Genomic DNA, 20,660 nt, shown 5'->3' on the forward strand with positions numbered 1-20,660 from the left:
GGGAATCTCTCCGCTTTGCCCTCCGCACCCCTGTTGCTGCGCTGTCCTCCGCAGCTCCGAAGCTCCCCGCTCTGCCTCACGCAATCTCTGCCCGCGAAGGGGCTTCCTAGTGTGTGGAGACCTTTCCTCCTTCACAGCTCCCTCCCACTGGTTCAGGTGCCGTCCCTATTCTATTGTCTCTGTTTTTAATTAATGTTTTCTTTTGCCCTACCCAGATACGTGGGGAGTTTCTTGCCTTTTGGGAGGTCTGAGGTCTTCTGCCAGCATTCAGTAGGTGTTGTGTAGGAGTTGTTCCACATGTAGATGTATTTCTGGTGTATTTGTGGGGAGGAAGGTGATCTCCGCGTCTTACTCCTCCGCCATCTTTCCACCGCCAAAACCTCTTTTCTTAATAATTATTTTTTATTTTAATAACTTTATTTTTTCTTTCTTTCTTTCTATTTCTTCTCACTTTTATTTTAAGCCAGGTGGATGAAAGGCTCTTGGTGCTTCAGCCAGGTGTCAGGGTTGTGCGTCTGAGGAGGGAGAGCCAGATTCAGGTCACTGCACCACAAGAAACCTCCGAGCTCCACTTAATATCAAAGGGTGAAAACCTTCCAGGGATCTCCATCTCAAAGCCAAGACCCAGCTTCACTCAAAAACCAGCAAGCTACAGTGCTGGATACCCTATGCCAAAGAACTAGCAAGACAGAAACACAACCCCATCCATTAACAGGAAGGCTGCCTAAAATTATAATAAGGCTACAGACACCACAAAACACACCACCAGACGTGGACTTACCAACCAGATAGACAAGATGCAGCCTCATCCACAAGAACACAGGCACTAGTCTCCTCCCCAGGAAGCCTACACAACCCACTGAACCAATATCAGCCACTGGGGACAGACACCAAAACAATGGGAACTACAAACCTGCAACCTGCAAAAAAGAGACCCCAAGCACAGTAAGTTAAGCAAAATGAGAAGACAGAGAAACACAAAGCAGATGAAGGAGCAGGGTAAAAACCCACCAGACCTAACAAATGAAGAGGAAATAGACAGTCTACATGAAAAATAATACAGAATAATGATAGTAAAGGTGATCCAAAATCCGGGAAATAGAATATAGAAAATAAAAGAAAAGTTTAACAAGGACCTAGAAGAACTAAAGAGCAAACAAACAATGATGTACAATGCAATAATGACATTAAAACTTGTCTGGAAGGGATCAATAGCAGAATAACTGAGGCAGAAGAATGGATAAGTGACCTGGAAGATAAAATAGTGGAAATAACTACTGCAGAGCAGAATAAAGAAAAAAGAATGCTAAGACCAGTCTCAGAGACCTCTGGGAAAACATTAAACACACCAACATTCGAATTATAGTTGTCCCAGAAAAAGAAGAGAAAAAAGGAATGACTGGGAAAATATTTGAAAGATAATATAGTTGACAACTTCCCTAATATGGGAAAGGAAATAGTTAGTCAAGTCCAGGAAACACAGAGAGTCCCAAATAGGGTAAATCCAAGGGGAAACATGCCAAGACACATATTAATCAAACAATCAACAATTAATTACAAAGCAAAAATATTAAAAGCAGCAAGGAATGAACAACAAATAACACACAAAAGAATCCCTATAAGGTTAACAGCTGATCGTTCAGCAGAAATTCTGCAAGCCAGAAGGGAGTGGAAGGACATATTTAAAGTGATGAAGAAGAAAAACCTACAACCAAGATTACTCAACCCAGCAAAGATATCACTCAGATTTGATGGAAAAAATTAAAACCTTTACAGACAAGCAAAAGCTGAGAGGATTCATCACCACCAAACTAGCTTTACAACAAATGCTAAAGGAAATTCTCTAGGCAGGAAACACAAGAGAAGGAAAAGACCTACAATAACAAACCAAAAAACAATTAAGAAAATGGGAATAGGAACATACATATTGATAATTACCATAAATGTAAATGGAATAAATACACCAACCAAAAGACATAGACTGGCACAATGGATACAAAAACAAGACCCATATATATGCTGTCTACAAAGCACCCACTTCAGACCTAGGGACACATACAGACTGAAACTGAGGGGATGGAAAAAGATATCCCATGCAAAAATGAAATCAAAAGAAAGCTGGAGTAGCAATTATCATATCAGAAAAAAATAGACTTTAAAATAAAGACTATTACAAGAGACAAGGCAGACACTAAATAATGACCAAGTGATTGATACAAGAAGAAGATATAACAATTGTAAATATTCATGCACCCAACATAGGAGCACTTCAAAACATAAGGCAAACACTAAAAGCCAAAAAAGGGGAAATTGACAGTAACACAATCATAGTAGGGAACTTTAACACCTCACTTTCATGAAAGGACAGATCATCCAAAATGAAAATAAATAAAGAAACACAGTTTTAAATGAACAAGATGGACTTAACTGTATATATATAGAACATTCCATCCAAGAACAACAGAATACACATTCTTCTCAAGTGCTCATGTAACATTCTCCAGGATAGATTAACTGTTGGGTCATGAATCAAGCCTTGGTAAAGTTAAGGAAATTGAAATCATACCAAGTATCTTTTTCTGAAAACAATGCTATAAGACTAGATATCAATTACAGGAAAAATCTGTACAAAATGCAAGCACATGGACGCTAAACAGTACACAACTAAATAACCAAGAGATCACTGAAGAAATCAAAGAGGAAATCAAAAAAATACCTAGATACAAATGACAATGAACATAAGATGACCCAAAACCTATCGGATGCAGCAAAAGCAGTTCTAAGAGGGAAGTTTATAGCTATACAAGTGTACATTAAGAAACAAGGAACATCTCAAATAAACAATTTAAACTTACAACTAAGCAATTAGAGAAAGAAGAAAAAAACAAAAAACCCAGTTAGCAGAAGGAAAAAATGCATAAAGATCACATCAGAAATAAATGAAAAAGAAATGAAGGAAATAATAGCAAAGATCAATAAAACTAAAAGCTGTTTCTCTGAGAAGATAAACAAAATTGACAAAACATTAGCCAGACTCATCAAGAAAAAAAGGGAGAAGACTCAAATCAATAGAATTAGAATTGAAAAAGGAGAAGTAACAAATGACACTGCAGAAATATAAAGGATCATAAGACATTACTACAAGCAATTCTATGCCAATAAAATGGACAACCTGGAAGAAATAGACAAACTCTTAGAAATGCACAACCTTCTGAGACTGAACCAGGAAGAAATAGAAAATATGAACAGACCAATCACAAACACTGAAATTGAAACCATGTTTGAAAATTTTCCAACAAACAAAAGCCCAGGATGAGATGGCTGCACAGGTAAATTCAATCAAATATTTAGGGAAGAGCTAACACCTACCCTTCTCAAACTCCTCCAAAATAAAGCAGAGAGAAGAGTACTCCCAAACTCATTCTACGATGCCAACATCACCCTGATACAAAACCAGACAAAGATGTCACAAAGAAAGAAAACTATAGGCCAATATCACAGATGAACATAGATGCAAAAATCCTACACAAAATACTAGCAAACAGAATCCAACAACATTTTAAAAGTTTCATACACCATGATCAAGTGGGGTTTATCCCAGGAATGCATGGATTCTTCAATATATTCAAATCAATCAATGTGATACACCATATTAACAAATTGAAGGAGAAAAAACATATGATCACCTCAGTCGATGTACAGAGAGCTTTTGACAAAATTCAACACTGATTTATGATAAAAAAAAAATGCTGAAAGTAGGCATAGAGGGAACTTTCCGCAAAATAATAAAGGCCATATGTGACAAACCCACAGCCAACATCATCCGCAATGGTGAAAACCTGAAACCATTTCCACTAAGACCAGGAACAAGAAAAGGTTGCCCACTCTCACCACTATTATTCAACATAGTGTTGGAAGTTTTAGCCACAGCAATCAGAGAAGAAAAAGAAATGAAAGGAATCCAAATCAGAAAAGAAAAGTAAAGCTGTCACTGTTTGCAGATGACATGATACTATACATAGAGAATCCTAAAGATGCTACCAGAAAACTACTAGAGTTAATCAATGAATTTGTTAAAGTTGCAGGATACAAAATTACTGCACAGAAATCTCTTGCATTCCTGTGTACTAATGATGAAAAATCTGAAAGTGAAAATAAGAAAACACTCCCATTTACAACTGCAACATAAAGAATAAAATATCTAGGAAAAAACCTACCTAAGGAGACAAAAGACCTGTATGTAGAAAATTATAAGACACTGATGAAAGAAATTAAAGATGATACAAATAGATAGAGAGATATACCATGTTCTTGGATTAGAAGAATCAATATTGTGAAAATGACTCTACCACCCAAAGCAATCTACAGATTCAATGCAATCCCTATCAAACTACCACTGGCATTTTTCACACAACTAGAACAAAAACTTTCACAATTTGTATGGAAATACAAAAGACCCAGATTAACCAAAGCAATCCTGGGAACAAAAATCGAAGCTGGAGGAATCAGTCTGCTGACTTCAGACTATACTACAATGCTACAGTAATCAAGACAGTATGGTACTGGCACAAAATCAGAAATATAGATCAATGGAACAGGATAGAAAGCCCAGAGATAAACCCATGCACATATGGTCACCTTACCTTTGATAAAGGAGGTGAACAAAGAAGAGAAAGGGAAATTTCTTCCATCATCTCTACTGTATAGTAAAGACAGCCTCTTCAATAAGTGGTGCTGGGAAAACTTGAGAGGTATATGTAAAAGTATGAAATTAGAACACTCCCTAACACCATACACAAAAACAAACTCAAAATGGATTAAAGACACATTCAAACTCTTAGAGGAAAACATAGGCAGAACACTCTATTACATAAATTACAGCAAAATCCTTTTGACCCGCCACCTATAGAAATGGAGGTAAAAAAATAAATAAATAAACAAATGGGACCTAATGACACTTAAAAAATTTGCACAGCAAAGAAAACCATAAACAATACCAAAAGACAACCCTAACAATAGGAGAAAATATTTGAAAGTGAAGCAGCTGACAAAGGATTAATCTCCAAAATTTAAAACAGCTTATGCAGCTCAATATCAAAAAAAAACAAACAACCCAATCCAAAAATGGGAAGAAGATCTAAATACACATTTCTCCAAAGAAGATATACAGATTGCCAACAAACACATGAAAGAATGCTCAATGTTATTAATCATTAGAGAAATGCAAAACAAAACTACAATGGGATATCATCTCACACCAGTCAGAAGGGCCATCATCAAAAAATATACAAACAATAAATGCTGGAGAGGTTGTGGAGAAAAGGGAACCCTCTTGCATTTTTGGTGAGAATGTAAATTGATACAGCCACTATGGAGAACAGTATGGAGGTTCATTAAAAAACTAAAAATAGAAGTACTATAGGACCCAGCAATCCCACTACTGGGCATGTACCTTGAGAAAACCATAATTCAAAAAGAGTTATGTACCAAAATGTTCAATGAAGCTCTATTTACAATAGCCAGGATGTGGAAGCAACCTAAGTGTCCATCAACAGATAAATGGATAAAGAAGATGTGACACATATATACAAAGGAATATTACTCAGCCATAAAATGAAACAAAATTGAGTTATTTGTGGTGAGGTGGATGGACCTAGAGTCTGTCATGCAGAGTGAAGTAAGTCAGAAAGAGAAAAACAAATACTGTATGCTAACAGATATATATGGAATCTAAGGGGAAAAAAAAATAGGTCATGAAGAAAGATGGGAATAAAGACACAGACCTACTAGAGAATGAACTTTAGGATATGGGGAGGGGGAAGTGTATGCTGTGACAGAGTGAGAGAGTGGCATGGACATATATACACTACCAAACATAAAATAGATAGCTAGTGGGAAGCAGCTGCATAACACAGGGACATCAGCTCGGTGCTTTGTGACCACCTAGAAGGTTGGGATATAGAGGGAGGGAGAGAAAAGAGGGAAATTATATGGGAATATATGTATATGTGTAACTGATTCACTTTCGTATAAAGAAGGAACTAACATACCATTGTAAAACAATTATACTCCAATAAAGATGAAATAAATAAATAAATAAATAAGCCAATCTCTCTAAAGAAAAAAGGAAGGCATTAGGTAAAGAAGATGAAGAGACAAACCATAAAATTGTGAAATAACATGTAATACTGCCCTTTATAACCCATAACCAAAATTAAAATAAAAAAAAATAATACAAACTCTATTTCAACAGTTATTCAAATGTCCCTAAGTATTCATATGTGGAGTGAAATAGTCATTCTCATACATTGGCAGTCATATTCTCCATTTCATTTCTTTGGTAATTACATATCTGTTGTAATCCTTTACATGTCTGAATTTACTATATTCATCCAGTCTAATTAATATCCCAATATTAGTTTCTTTCAGCATTTCCATGATTTAAACTTCGTAAATCTAATGTGTTATAATGAATCAATAGACTTCCGTATTATGTTAGAACAGGAAAGCTGACTATAAGAGAATAAAATGCTCACTTGGCTTTAAATGACATTAGAGAGGAGACCTTCAAGATGACAGAGGAGTAAGATGTGGAGATCACCTTCCTCCCAAAAAATACACGAAAAATACATGTACATGTGGAAAAACTCCTACATAACACCTACTGAATGCTGGCAGAAGACATCAGACTTCCCAAAAGGCAAGAAAATCCCCACATACCTGGGTAGGGCAATTGAAAAAACAGACACAAAATAATAGGAACAGAACCTGTAAATCTGGGACTCAGCTGTGAAGGAGGAAAAGTTTCCATACACTAGGGAGCCCCTTCACTGTCAGGGACAGGGGCTGAGCAGTGGGGGAAGTTTCAGAGCCATGCAGGAGAGCACAGAAACAGGGGTGCAGAGGGCAAGAGGAGAGATTGCCGCACAGAGGATTGGTGCTGACCAGCACTCACCTACCTGAGACACTTGCCTATTCACCCACCAGGGTGTGTTGGGGCTGAAAGCTGATGCTTGGGCTTTGGTTGTCAGACCCCAGGGAGAGGACTGGGGTTGGCTGCATGAAGACAGCCAAAAGGGGGTTAGTGCACCACAACTAGCCAGGAGGGAGTCAGGGAAAATGTCTGGAACTGCCTAAGAGGCAAGAGACAATTGTTTCAGGATACACAAGGAGATGGGATTCCTGCTTTGTGCACCCATAGAAGGTAAAGCACCACCTAAGTAAGTTCCAGAGACAGGCGTGAGCCATGATTATAAGCTATCCCAGAGACAGGCATGAAACAGTAATGCTGCCACTGCCTTCACCAAGAATCCTGTATGTAAGCACAGGTCATTACTCACACCCCCCTCGGGAGCCTGTGCAACATGCCACTGCCAGCATCCCAAGGTCCAGGGACAACTTCCCCAGGAGAGCAAAGAACATGTCTCACACTGTTGCAATGTTAAGCTGGCCTCTGCAACTGCAGGCTCATGTCACATTCCAATTATGACTACCATAACCCTCCCTGTCCCCAGCCTGAGTGAGCAAGGGAGCCCTAATCAGCCGCTGCTTTAACCCCCTCCTGTCTGGAGGGGGAACAGATGTCTAAGGGTGGCCTACAAAGAGGCAGGGCCAAAATCAAAGATGAAACCCAGGAGCTGTGCAAATAAAGAAGGGAAAGGGAAATTTTTCCATGCAGCCTAAGGAGGAGTGAATTAAATCCCTACAATAAACTTGATGAACCCTGCATCTGTGGAATACATGAATAGACAATGAACATTCCCAAAATTGAGGCAGTGGATTTTGGGAGCAACTGTACACTTGGGGTTCACTTTCTGCATCTTATTTGTTTCTGGTTTTTATATTTATCTTAGTTTAGTTTTTAGTGCTTGTTATTATTTGTGGATTTGTTTATTGAATTGGTTACTTCTTTCTTTTTTAAAATTTTATTATTTTTTAATATTTTGTAATTTTTATTTTATTTTTTTGCCTTTTTTTCTCTATTTCTGAGTGTATATGAATATGTTTCTTTATGTGATTTTTGTCTCTTTAGGATTGCTTTTACCATTTTTCCTGGGCACTGACTAGTGTTTTTTTTTGTTTTTTGTTTTTCTTTGGTTGTCTTCTTTTTACGAGTGTATGTTTGTATTTTTCTTTGTGTGATTTTGTCTGTTTAGTTTTACTTTTAACATTTGGTTTGGGTTTATTGGTCCTTTATTTTTTCTTTTCCTTTTTTTCTGCCTTTTCTTACAAGCTGAGTGGCTGGCAAGGTCTTGGTGTTCTGGCCAGGTGTCAGGCTTGAGCCTCTGAGATGAAAGAGCTGAATCCAGGATATCGGACCACCAGAGACTTCCTGGCCCCACATAATATCAATTGGCAAGAACTCTCACAGAGATCTACTTCTCAACATTAAGACCCAGCTCCACCCAATGGCCAGCAAGCTCCAGTGATGGACACCCCATGACAAAAAACTAGCAAGACAGGAACACAAATCCACGCATTAACAGAGAGGCTGCAGAAAATCATACTAAGTTCACAGACACCTTAAAACACACAAGAGGACTTGGCCCTACCCAACAGAAAGACAAGATCCAACCCCACCCACCAGAACACAGGCACCAGTCCCCTCCACAAGGAAGCATACACAACCCACTGAACCAAACTTAGCCACTGGGGACAGACAACAAAAACAGCAGGAACTATGAACCTGCAGCCTGCAAAAAGGAGACCCCACACATAATAAGTTAAGCAAAATGAGAAGACAGAAAAACACACAGCAGATGAAGGAGCAAGGTAAAAATGCACCAGACCTAACAAATGAAGAGGAAATAAGGAAATATGCAGTCTACCTGAAAAACAGTTCAGAGAAATGACAGCAAAGATGATCCAAAATCTTGGAAATAGAATGGAGAAAATACAAGAAACGTTTAACAAAGACCAAGAAGAACTAAAGAGCAAACAAACAATAATGAACAACACAATAAATGAAATTTAAAAATACTCAGGAAAGAATAAATTGCAAAATAACTGAGGCAGAAGGATGGATAAGTGACCTGGAAGAAAAAACAGTGAAAGTAACTAACACAGAGCAGAATAAAGAAAAAAGAATGAAAAGAATTGAGGACAGTCGCAGAGACCACTGGGACAATATTAAAACACCAATATTAGAATAATAGGTATCCCAGAAGAAGAAGAGAAAATAAAACAGTCAGAGAAAATATTTGAAGAGATTATAATTGCAAACTTCCCTAACATAGGAAAGGATATAGTCAATCAAGTCCAGGAAGAGCAGACAACCCCATATGGGATAAATCCAAGGAGAAACATGCCAAGACACATATTAATCAAACTATCAAAAATTAAATACAAAGATAATGTAAAAGCATCAAGGGAGAAACAACAAATAGCATACAACAAAAGCCCCATAAGCTTAACAGCTGATCTTTCAGCAGTAACTATGCAAGCCAGAAGGAGTGGCAGGATGTATTTAAAGTGATGAAATGGAAAAATCTACCAAAAATTACACTACACAGCAAAGATCTCATTAAGATTCATTGGAGAAATTGAAATCTATAAAAACAAGCAAAAGCTAAAAGAATTCAGCACCACCAAACCAGGCTTACAACAAAAGCTAGAGGAAATTCTCTAGGTAGGAAACACAGAGAAGAAAAAGGTCTAAAAAAACAAACCCCAAACAATTAAGAAAATGGTAATATGAACATACATATTGATAATCACCTAAATGTAAGATGATTAAATGCTCCAACCAAAAGACACAGACTGGCTGAATGGACACAAAAACAAGACCTGTATATCTGCTGTTTACAAGAGACCCACTTCAGACCTCAGGACACATACAGACTTATAGTGAGGGTTAGAAAAGTATATTCCATGTAAATCAAAAGAAAGCTGGAATAGCAATATTTATATCAGATAAAATAGACTTTAAAATAAAGAATGTTACAAGAGACAAGGGAGGATACTACATAATGATCAAGGGATCAATCCCAGAAGAAGATATAACAATTATAAATATATATGCACCCAACATAGGAGCACCTCAATACATAAGGCAAATGTTAACAGCCATAAAAGGTAAATCAACAGTAACACAGCATTTTAGGGGATTTTAAGATACCTCTTTCACTAAAGACAGATCATTGAAAATGAAAATAAATAAGGAAACAGAAGCTTTAAATGACACATTAAACAAGATGGACTTAACTGATATTTATAGGAAATTCCATCCAAGACAGCAGAATACACTTTATTCTCAAGTGCTCATGGAACATTCTCCAGGATAAACCATATCTTAGGTCACAAATCAAGACTTGGTAAATTTAAGAAAATTGAAATCATATAAGGTATCTTTTCCAACCACAACACTATGAGACTAGATATCAATTACAGGAGAAAAATGGAAAAAACTGCAAACACATGGAGGCTAAACAATATGCTACTAAATAATCAAGAGATCATTGAAGAAATCAAAGATGAAATCAAGAAACAAGTGACAATGAAACCATGATGACCTAAAACCTAAGGGAAGCAGCAAAAGTTGGTCTAAGAGGGAAGTTAATAGCAATATAATCCTACATCAAGAAACAAAAAATCTCAAATAAACAACCTAACCTTACACCTAAAGCAATTGTAGAAAAGAAAAATAAAGAAAAAAATAAAGAACCCAAAGTGAGCAGAAGGAAAGAAATCCCAAAGAACAGATCAGAAATAAATGAAAAAGAAATGAAGTAAAAAATAGCAAAGATCAATAAAACTAAAAGCTGGTTCTTTGAGAAGATAAACAAAATTGATAAACCATTAGCCAGACTCATCATGAAAAAAAAAAAAAGGAGAGTACCCAGATCAACAGAATTAGAAATGAAAAAGGAGAAGTAAAAACTGACACTGCAGAAATACAAAGGATCGTGAGAGATTACTACAAGCAGCTATATGCCAATAAAATGGACAACCTGGAAGAAATGGAAAAATTCTTAGAAAAACACAACCTTCCGAGACTGAACAAGGAAGAAATAAAACATATAAACAGTCCAAGCACAAGCACTGAAAATGAAACTGTTATTTAAAAACTTCCAACAAAAAAAGTCTAGGACCAGATGGCTTCACAGGTGAATTCTATCAAACATTTAGAGAAGAGTTAACACCTATCCTTCTCAAAATCTTCCAAAACATAACAGAGGGAGGAACACTTCCAAAACCATTCTATGAGGCCACCATCACCCTGATACTAAAACCAGAGAAGATGTCACAAAGAAAGAAAGGTACAGGGCAATATCATTGATGAACAAAAATAAACAAGTGGGACCTAATGAAACTTAAAAGCTTTTGCACAGCAAAGGAAACCATTAAAAAGATGAAAAGACAACCCTCAGAATGGCAGGAAATATTTGCAAGTGAAGCAACTGACAAAGGATTGATCTCCAAAATATGCAAGCAGCTCATGCAGCTCAATATCAAAAAAACAAATAATCCAATCCAAAAATGGGCAGAAGACCTAAAAAGACATTTCTCCAAAGAAGACATACAGATTGCCAACAAACACATGAAAGGATGCTCAACGTCACTAATATTTAGAGAAATGCAAATCAAAACCACAATGATGTGTTACTTCACACTGGTCAGAATGGCCATCATCAGAAAATCTACAAACAGTAAATGCTGGAGAGGATGTGGAGAAAATGGAACCCTCTTGCGCTGTTGGTGGGAATGTAAATTGACACAGCCACTATGGAGAACAGTATGAAGGTTCATTAAAAAACTAAAAATAGAACTACCATACCACCCAGCAATCTCACTACTGTTCATATACCCTGAGAAAACAGTGATGTACCACAATGTTCATTGCAGCACTATTTACAATAGCCAGGACATGGAAACAACCTAAATGTCCATCAACAGATGAATGGATAAAGAAGATGTGGCACATATATACAAAGAAATATTACTCAGCCATAAAATAAATGAAATTGAGTTATTTGTAGCGAGCTGAATGGACCTAGAATCTGTCATACAGAGTGAGGTAAGTCAGAAAGAGAAAAACAAATACCGTATGCTAACACTATATATATGGAATTTAAAAAAAATAGTTCTGATGAACCTAGGGGCAGGACAGGAATAAAGAGCAGGAATGAAGAGGTAGACATAGAGAATGGATTTGAGGACACAGGGAGGGGGAAGGGTAAGCTGGGACGAAGTGAGAGAGTAGCATTGACATATATACATTACCAACTATAAAATAGATAGCTAGTGGGAAGGAGCTGCATCACATAGGGAGATCAGCTCTGTGCTTTGTGACCACCTAGAGGGGTGGAATTGGGAGGGTGAGAGGGAAGTGCAAGAGGGAGGGGATATGGTGATATATGTATACATACAGCTGATTCACAACAAAGGAACTAACACAACATTGTAAAGCAATTATACTGCAATTAAACAGTTTTAAAAAATTAAATATATAGGTTTTTAGGTGTCCAAAAAATGTGAAACTTTCAGTATAGAAAATAAATTATGTACTCCTTATTTATCCTAACATTATGTAAATAATGGGAAATTATTTATTTATTTATTTATTTATTTATTTATTTACTTACTTACTTATTTACTTATTTAGTGGCTTTTTGCAGTCAGTGGAGGTCAATATATGCATGCATCTGCTACATTTAACTGAATGCCCCCTACAAATTTTATTAAGTACTTAAAATGGCAATGGTGGTTTCAGGCTTCCAGCATGAGAAATAATAGTTTTGGGGAGTCTTTTTGGCCCAGGGAAATTTTCCTCTGATTCCTCTATTAAAGGTGGGAAGGGAGTAGGGCTGATTCAGGGATCAAGCCTGATTCTGATTCTGTGGCATGGCATGTGGGATCCTAGTCCCCTACCAGGGATGGAACCCATGCCCTCTGCAGTGGAAGCACAGAGTTTTAACCACTGGACAGGAAGGGAAGTCCCTGGAAGCATATTTATTTTTAATTAATATTTATAAACCAAACTAAAAATATAGATTCCTCCCTTCCCAACAAAATGTAATTAAAATGTTGGATTGTCTACTACAAATGTAAACAAACACTTTTTCTTATGAGATAGTCACTTATTTCATTGGAAAAAGATGGTAAGTTGTACACAATATGTTTTTCCCATTAGCTGTCAATACTAAAAAGGGAATGCGGTTAAATGTGTAGAGGAGAGCCAGACAATTTGGAGTAGATATATCTTTCAATGTCTAACAGTGAGGGCTTCAAGTAGGATTAAGGTGGCTAACGAGAGGGCTTTATTGGTGGTGCAGTTGTTAAGAATCTGCCTGCCAATGTAGGGTACATGGATTTGATTCCTGGCCTGGGAAGATCCCACATGCCACGGAGCAACTAAGCCTGTGCACCACCACTACTTACCCTGCACTCTAGAGACTGCGAACCACAACTACTGAGCCCACATGCCACAACTACTGAAGCCTGCACACCTAGACCCCATGTTCTGCACCAAGAGAAGACATGACAGTAAGAAGCCCGCACATAACAACAAGGTGTAGCCCCTGCTAGCAGAAAATAGAGAAAGCCTGCACACAGCAATGAAGATGCAACACAGCCAATAATGAAAACAAATAAATAGGGGAGACCTTCAAGATGGTGGAGGAGTCAGATATGGAGATCACCTTCTTCCCCACAAATACATCAGAAATGCATCTACATGTGGAACAACTCCTATAGAACACAACCGAATGCAGGCAGAAGAACTCAGACTTCCCAAAAGCCAAGAAACTCCCCACGTAGGGAAGTAGGGAAAAAGAAAAACAAAGTAGAGACAAAAGAATAGGGATGGGACCTGCACCTCTGGGAGGGAGCTGTGAAGGATAAAAAGTTTCCACACACTAGGCAGCCCCTTCACTGGCAGGGATGGGGGTAAGAAGGGGGAAGCTTCAGAGCCACAGAAGAGAGCACAGAAACAGGGGTGCAGTGGCCAAGGCAGAGAGATTCCCACACAGAGGATCGGGACAGACAAGCACTCACCAGCCTGAGAGGCTTGTCTGCTCACACACCTGGGTGGTGGGGTCTGGGAACTGAAGCTCAGGCTTTGGAGGTCAGCACCCAGAGAGAGGACTGGGATTGGCTGTGTGAACACAGCCTGAAGGGGGTTAGTGTGCCGCAGCTAGCTGGGAAGAAGTCCGGGAAAATGTCTGGAACTGTCTAGGAAGCAAGAGATCACGTTTCAGGGTGAGTTAGAAGAGATGATTCAGAGCACCACCTAAACAAGGTCCAGAGATGCACGTGAGCTGCAGCTATCAGTGTGGACACCGGAGACGGACATGAATGCTAAGGATGCTGCTGCAGCCCCCAAGAGGCCTGTGTGCAAGCACAGGTCACCATCCACATCTCCCCTCATGGGAGCCTGTGCAGCCCGCCACTGCCAGGGTTCCATGATCCAGGGACAACTTCCCTGGGAGAACACAGGGTGTGCTTCAGGCTAGTGGAACATCACTCTGGCTTCTGCCACCACAGGCTCACCAGGCATTCTGTATGCCTCCCTCCCCCCGGCTTGAGTAAGCTAAAGCCCCCTAATCAGCTGCTCCTTTAACTCCCTGCTATCTGGGTGAAGAACAGATGCTCGAGGGTGACCTACATGCAGAGGTGGGGCCAAATCTAAAGGTGAACCACAGGAGCTGTGCAAAGAAGAGAAAGTGAAATTTCTCTGTGCAGCCTCAGGAGCAGCAGATTAAATCTCCACAATCAACTTGATGTACCCTGCATCTGTGGAATACCTGAATAAACAGTCATCCCAAAATTGAAGCAGCAGACTTTGGGAGCAACCACTGACTTGGGGTTTGCTTTCTGTGTCTAATTTGTTTCTGGTTTTATGTTTATCTTAGCTTAATATTTAGAGCTTATTATCATTGGTATATTTGTTTATTGCTTTGGTTGCTCTCTTCCTTTACATATATATTTTTTCCTTCTTTTTCTCTTTTTATGAGTGTGTATGTGTATGTGTGTTTGTGTAATTTTGTCACTATAGTTTTGCTTTTACCATTTGTCCTAGAATTCTGTCTGTCCATTTCAATTTTTTAGCATATTTTTAAGCGCTTGTTATCATTGGTGGATTTGTTTATTGGTTTAGTTGCTCTCCTCTTTCTTTTCTTTCTTACTTCTTTTTATTTTAATAAGATTTTTTTATATTTTATTTTAATTATTTTTTCTTTCTTTATTATTTTTCTCCCTTTTCTCCTGAGCTGTGTGGCTGAGAGGGTCTTGGTGTTCCGGCCAGATGTCAGACCTGAGCCTCTTATACTGTAGAGCCGAATTCAGGACATTAGTCCACCAGACACCTCCCAGCTCCACGTAGTATCAATGGGTGAGAGCTCTCCCAGAGATCTGTCTCAATGCTAAGATCCAGCTCCACTCAACGACTAGCAGGCTCCAGTGCTGAACACCCCATGACAAACAATTTGCAAGACAGAAAAACCACTCCACCCATTAGCAGAGAGGCTGCCTAAATCATAATTTCACAGACACCACAAAACACACCACCAGATGTGGTCCTGCTCAACAGAAAGACAAGATATAGCCTCATCCACCAGAACACAAGCACAATCCCCCTCCATCAGGAAGCCTAGACAACTCACTGAACCAACCTTACTCACTGGGGGCAGATGCCAAATAAAATGGGAACTACAATCCTGTGAACTGCAAAAAGGAGACCCTAAACACAGTAAGTTAAGCAAAATGAGAAGACAGAGAAATACATAGCATATGATGGAGCAAGGTAAAAACCCACAGGACAAAATAAATGATGAGGATATAGGCAGTCTACCTGAAAGAGAATTCAGAGTAATGATAGTAAAGAGGATCCAAAATCTTGGAAATAGAATGAAGAAAATACAACAAATGTTTAACAAGGACCTAGAAGAACTTACGAGCAAACAAACAATGATGAAAAACAAAATAAATGAAATTAAAATTTCTCCAGAAAGAATCAATAGCAGAATAACTGAGGCAGAAGAACAGATAAGTGACCTGGAAGATAAAAGAGTGGAAATAACTACTGCAGAGCAGAATAAAGAAAATAGGATGAAAAGAATTGAGGACTGTTCCAGAGACCACTGGGACATTAAACACAACAACATTCAAATTATAGGGGTCAAAGAGGAAGAAGAGAAAAAGAAAGGGACTGAGAAAATATTTGAAGATATTATACTTGAAAACTCTCTTAATAAGGGAAAGGAAATAGTCAATGAAATCCAGGAAGCACAAAGGTCCCATACGGGATAAATCCAAGGAGAAACATGCCAAGACACATATTAATCAAATTATCCAAAATTAAATACAAAGAAAATATTAAAAGCAGCAAGGGAAAAGCAACAAATAACATACAACAGAATTCCCATAAGCTTAACAGCTGACCTTTCAGCAGAAACTCTGTAAGCCAGAAGGGTGTGGCAGGACATGTTTAAAGTGATGAAAGGGAAAAACCTACAACCAAGATTACTCTACCAAGAAAAGTCTCATTCACATTCAATGGAGTAATTTAAACTTTTAAAGACAAGCAAAAGTGAGGAGAATTCATCACACTCAAACCATCTTTACACGGAAATGCCAGAGCAACTTCTTTAGGCAGGAAGAACAAGAGCAGGAAAAGACATACAAAAACAAACCCAAAACAATTAAGAAAATGTTAATAGGAACATACACATCTATAATTACCTTAAATATAAATGGATTAAATGCTCCAACCAAAGACATAGACTGGCTGAATGGATACAAAAAACAAGACCTGTATATACGCTGTCTACAAGAGACCCACTTCAGACCTAAGCAAACATACAGACTGAAAGTGAGGGGAGGGAAAAAGATATTCCATGCAAATGGTAAACAAAAGAAAGCTGAAGTAGCAATTCTCATATCACTCAAAAAAGACTTTAAAATAAAGACTATTACAAGAGACAAAGAAGGACACTACATAATGATCAAGGGATCAATCCAAGAAGAAGATATAAAAATTGTAAATATTTATGCACCCAACAGAGGAACACCTCAATACATAAGGCAAATGTTAACAGCCATAAAAGGGGAAATCAACAGTAACACAAGTTAAAGTCCATGAGTAGTGGACTTTATCGACCCACTTTCACCAATAGAAAGAGCATCCAAAATGAGAATAAATAGGGAAGAATAAGCTTTAAATAATATATTAAAAAGATGGACTTAATTGATATTTATAGGACATTGAATCCAAAAAAAAAAAAAAAAACAGAATACACTTTCTTCTCAAGTGTTCATTGAGCATTCTCCAGGATAGACCATATCATGGGTCACAAATGAAGCTTTGGTAAATTTAAGAAAATTGAAATTGTGTCAAGTAACTTTTTCCAAGTACAACACTATGAGATTTGATATCAATTATGGGAAAAAAAAACTGTAAAAATGCAAACACAAGGAGGTTATACAGTACACTACTAATTAACCAAGAGATCACTGAGGAAATTAAAGAAGAAATTAAAAAAAAAAAGAAACAAATGACAATGAAAACATGACAACCTAAAACCTATGGGATGCAGCAAAAGCAGTTCTAAGAGGGAAGTTTACACCAATACAATCCTACCTCAAGAAAGGAGAAGCATCTCAAAGAAACAACCTAAACTTACACCTAAAGCAATTACAGAAAGAAGAGCAAACAAACAAACAAAAATTATCAGAAGGAAAGAAATCATAAAGATCAGATCAGAAATAAATGTAAAAGAAATGAAGGAAACAGTATCAAAGACCAATAAAACCAAAAGCTGGTTCTTTGAAGAGATAAACAATTTTGATAAACCATTAGCCAGACTCATCAAGAAGAAAAGGGAGAAGACTCAAATCAATAGAATTAGAAATGAAAAAAGGAGAAGTAACAACTGACACTGCAGAAATACAAAGGATCATGAGAGATTACTACAAGCAACTATATGCCAATAAAATGGACAACCTGGACCAAATGGACAAATTATTAGAAAAGCACAACCTTCTGAGTCTGAATCTGGAAGAAATAAAAAATATGAACAGACAAATCACAAGCACTGAAATTGAAACTGAGTAAAAATCTTCCAACAAACCAAAGCCCAGAACCAGATGGCTTCATAGGTGAATTCTTTCAAACCTTTAGTGAACAGCTAAGACCTGTCCTTCTCAAACTCTTCCAAAATATAGCAGAGGGAGGAAAACTCTGAAACTCATTGTACAAGGCCATCATCTCCCTGATACCAAAACTGATAAAATTGTCACAAAAAAATAAAATAAAATAAAAAACAAGAAAAACAACTACAGACCAATATCACTGATGAACATACATGAAAAGCCCTCAATAAAATACTAGCAAACAGAATCCAGCAGCATATTAAAAAGATCATACACCATGACCAAGTTGGGTTTATCCCAGGAATGCAAGGTTTCTTCAATATATCCAAATCCATCAATGTGATACACCATATTAAGAAGTTGATGGAAAAAAAGCATATGATCATCTCAGTACATGCAGAAAAATTTTTGACAAAATTCAACACCCATTTACAATAAAAAACCCTATAGAGGGAACTTACCTCAATAAAATAAAGGCCATATATGACAAACACACAGCAACCTTGTTCTCAATAGTGAAAAACTGCAACAATTTCCACTAAAATCTGGAACAAAAAAGGTTGCCCACTCTCACTACTATTATTCAAAATAGTTTTGGAAGTTTTAGGCACAGCACTCAAAGAAGAAAAATAAAAGGAATCCAAATTGGGAAAGAAGAAGTAAAACTGTCACTGTTAGCAGATGACATCATACTATACATAGAGAATCTTAAGAATGCTCCTAGAAATTACTAGGACTAATCAATGAATTTGGCATAATAGCAGGATACAAAATTAATGCACAGAAATCTCTCACATTCCTATACACTAATGATGAAAAATCTGAAAGAGAAATTAAGGAAACACTCCCATTTACCACTGCAACAAAAAGAATAAAATACCTAGGAATAAACCTACATAAGGAGATGAGAGACCTGTGTGCAGAAAATTATAAGACACTGGCAAAAGAAATTAAAGATGATACAAACAGATGGAGAGATATACCATGTTCTTGGATTGGAAGAATCTACATTGTGAAAATGATTATACTACCCAAAGCAATCTACAGGTTCAATGCAATCCCTATCAAACTACCAATGACATTTTTCACAGATTTACCAAAAAAAAATTCACAATTCATATGGAGACACAAAACGCCCCAGATAGCTAAAGCAATCTAGAGAAAGAAAAATGGGGCTGGAGTAATCAGGTTCCCTGACTTCATAGTATACTACTAAGCTACAGCCATCAAGACAGCATGGTACTGGCACAAAAACAGAAATATAGATCAATGGAACAGGATAGAAAGCATAGAGATAAACCCACGCACATATGGTCAGATAAACCCACGTACATAGGGTAACCTTGTCTTTGATAAAGGAGGCAAGAATATGCAATGGAGAAAAGACAGCCTCTTCAATAAGTTGTGCTAGTATAACTCAATAACGTCATATAAAAGAATGAAATTAGAACACTCCTTAACACCATACACAAAAATAAACTCAAAATGGATTAAAGAGCAAAATGTAAGACCAGACACTATAACACTCTTTGAAGAAAGCATAGGCAGAACACTCTATGGCATAAATCACAGCAAGATCCTTTTTGACCCACCTCCTAGAGAAATGGAAATAAACACGGAATAAACAAATGGGACCTAATGAAACTTAAAATCTTTTGCACAGCTGAGAAAACCATTAAAAAGATGAAAGGACAACACTTAGACTGAGAGAAAATATTTGCAAATGAAGCAACTGACAAAGGATTAATCTCCAAAATATCAAGCAGCTCATGCAGCTCAATATCAAAAAAATAAACAATCCAATACAAAAATGGGCAGACGACCTGAATAGGAATTTCTCCAAAGAAGCCAACAAACACATGAAAGGATGCCCAATATCATTAGTCATTAGAGAAATGCAAATCAAAACTACAATTAGGTATCATCACACACCAGTCAGAAGGCCATCATCAAAAAATCTACAAACAATAAATGCTTGAGAAGATGTGGAGAAAAGGGAACCCTCTGGCACTGTTGGTGGAAATATAAATTGATACAACCACTATGGAGAACAGTATGGTGGTTCCTTAAACAACTAAAAATAGAACTACCACACAACCCAACAATCGCACTACTTGGCATATACCCTGAATAAAACATAATTCAAAAAGAGTCATGTATCACAATGTTCATTGCAGCTCTAATTACAATAGCCAGGACATGGAAGCAACCTAACTGTCCATCAACAGCTGAATGATCAAAGAAGATGTAGCACATATATACAATGGAATATTACTCAACCATATAAAGTAATGAAATTGAGTTATTTGTAGTGAGTTGGATGGTCTTAGAGGCTGTCATACAGACTGAAGTAAGTCAGAAAGAGAAAAACAAATACCATTTGCTGACACATATATATGGAATCTAAAAAAAAAAAAAAAAAGCTTCTGAAGAGCCTGGGGGTATGACAAGAATAAAGATGCAGATGTAGAGAATGGACTTGAAGACATAGGGATGGGGAAGTGTAAGCTGGGACAAAGTGAGAGAGTGGCATGGACATATATACACTACCAATGTAATATAGATAGCTA

This window comes from Lipotes vexillifer, unplaced genomic scaffold, assembly GCF_000442215.2.
Source record: "Lipotes vexillifer unplaced genomic scaffold, Lipotes_vexillifer_v1.1 scaffold1859, whole genome shotgun sequence".
In the NCBI taxonomy this organism is placed as follows: Eukaryota; Metazoa; Chordata; class Mammalia; order Artiodactyla; family Lipotidae; genus Lipotes; species Lipotes vexillifer.